This window comes from Remersonia thermophila, chromosome 1 (genome assembly GCF_042764415.1).
Source record: "Remersonia thermophila strain ATCC 22073 chromosome 1, whole genome shotgun sequence".
NCBI lineage: Eukaryota > Fungi > Ascomycota > Sordariomycetes > Sordariales > Chaetomiaceae > Remersonia > Remersonia thermophila.
In genome coordinates this window covers 1,470,847-1,472,949 of record NC_092217.1, presented here as the reverse complement: position 1 = coordinate 1,472,949, position 2,103 = coordinate 1,470,847, and positions in this window count along the sequence as shown.

The window sequence follows — 2,103 nt, the reverse complement described above, 5'->3', positions numbered from 1 at the left end:
GCTTGCGATGGTGTAGCGAGCGAGGCCGGGATTGGGCGGCGATGGTAAAGGCAAGGGCTGTTGGCTGCAAGGTTCGCGAAGGGGGTGCTTTCGAAGCATTGCGTCCTCTGTCTCGGCCGCTGACAAGGCCGCCTGTCTGCCGATCGGCCGCAAAAAAGAAAGGTGTGCAGACATTATCCGAAGGTAAAGATATCGTTCTGTGCTGCAGGTTGGGCCGTAAAAGAGCGCAGTCGGCACTGGTCGCCAGGCGGTCAGGGTCAGAAACGCCGCCCCAACGACCCTCCGGGGATGGCGGCAGAAGCGTGACGCTGGGTGAGCCAGACGGATGGGACCCCGCCGCGGCCGTTGCGCTTCACGAGGAGAAAGGCCGCCTGATCTGTGACGAACAGACTGCGAGTGCCGCGGTCCTCTTGTGTCTCTGCCAGATCGTGAGAGATGCAGCCTCTGCCGTGGGGTGGGGCGGCAGTCAGGAAGAACGAGGGATCCGAATGAGCCTGGTAACAGGCAGGGCTCCGTTCTTTACGACCTGATTGTGCATCCTTTCGGGCTGAAAACGGACCGTTTTGGCGTGGGCGTTCACGAACCAAGCGGCGAAGCCAGGGGGGCCCCGCCGACTTTCTGCCAGGGAGGAGGTAGCTCTAGGTACCTGGGTAGACAACTCACGCGATCAACCCACGCAGAAGCAACCCTCCAGCTCTTCCTTAAAAGTCCTCCCGAGCCTTTCGATGATACGTGCACCCTCATCATGCCTAGCAGGTTCGTCGGCTCGCCATCCCTGGGGGTAAAAGTCGGCGCCCCTCGCCCCCCCCCCCCCCCCCCTTGCCTCATCACCACCCTGCGAGTCCCCCCTCCCCAGAGAACAAGACAGGTTTCTGGTTGGCCACAAAGCGGGGTCTAAGCGCGGTGCATACGACAGCCGCTGTGGCATGACGCAGCTAGGGTTTCTAGGCCCCGGTGCACTTGTACAGGTAACAGAGGGGGTTGCAGCGGGCGAGGATCGCGGCAGCACGCGAAGTGCGGCCAGAGCGTGCTGTACCGAGATGGCCAGGCTCCTGGACGGGCTCCGGTAAGCACCTGCAGGCTCAACATGCCGCAAGCATTCAAATGACCACGTTTGCCGGCGAACCCCTGGGGCGCCGAGGGTCCGTTGACTTCCCGTGTGCTTAGCATGGCCCGGCTTTTGGGTCTGTGGGTGTGTTGGGAGCGAGCTGGATAAGAAGGCTGCTACAACTGTGAAGGATTTTCCCGCCTGAACGAGATGGGGAGCTTGAGAATAGACAAGAACACGACCGTGTGGGATGTTGTCGGCTGAAGATGATGCTCTAGCCTCAACGGTCCAAACTGGACCCCAGCTCAAGACGGGAGCCGAGTGGGCGTTGAGCCTTGGCATTTCCCGAGCCTCCTGTTGGTGTATGAACGAACGTTAGTGAATTAGCAAAAGACCGCCTCGACATAACAATCAAAGGTTTCCATGAACTATCCAATGGCAATGGTTTGAAGCAACATCTATGTCCTATATGTTGGCACAGCTTGGGAACCCTGTTGACGCCTTCCCCTCCCCCTGAAGAAACTCTGGAGGAGTGGTGGCTCATGACTGGAAATAACGTTAAGCTTGAATTTGATCCTTCCCACTTTCAGCATGGTTGATATTGGCGCACGGCCCACACTTTTCATGTGACACGGAACTGCTGCGCTGCCCCCGAAGCCACTCTCTGATTGCCCCGCCCCTTGTGCCGATTCCCCCACCATCCCTTTCGTGCGTGATGTTTCTGGAGCGACAGGCGGAAGCTGTGCCAGGGCTCAGGGCTAGTTACTTCCTCTCTCTCTCAGCCAAGTCCTTTGCAATGCTACGAGTCTCTGTGGATATCATTCTTCTCACGCACTCTCCCGAGTTGAGGTTGTTATGATCTCTTCCCCCCCGTTTTCCGTTCTCAGCTCCTAGTCATCTCCCCCCGAAAAGCCAGTTCTCTCATGGCCCCTTGACGGGGCACAAGCAAGCTTCAACGCGTGGAACAGGAAACCAGACAGATCCAAGAGAACCGTTTCTATCCTGTGAACCATCCACAAACAAATCATTCATCTGATATAGATACATGTAGAAGA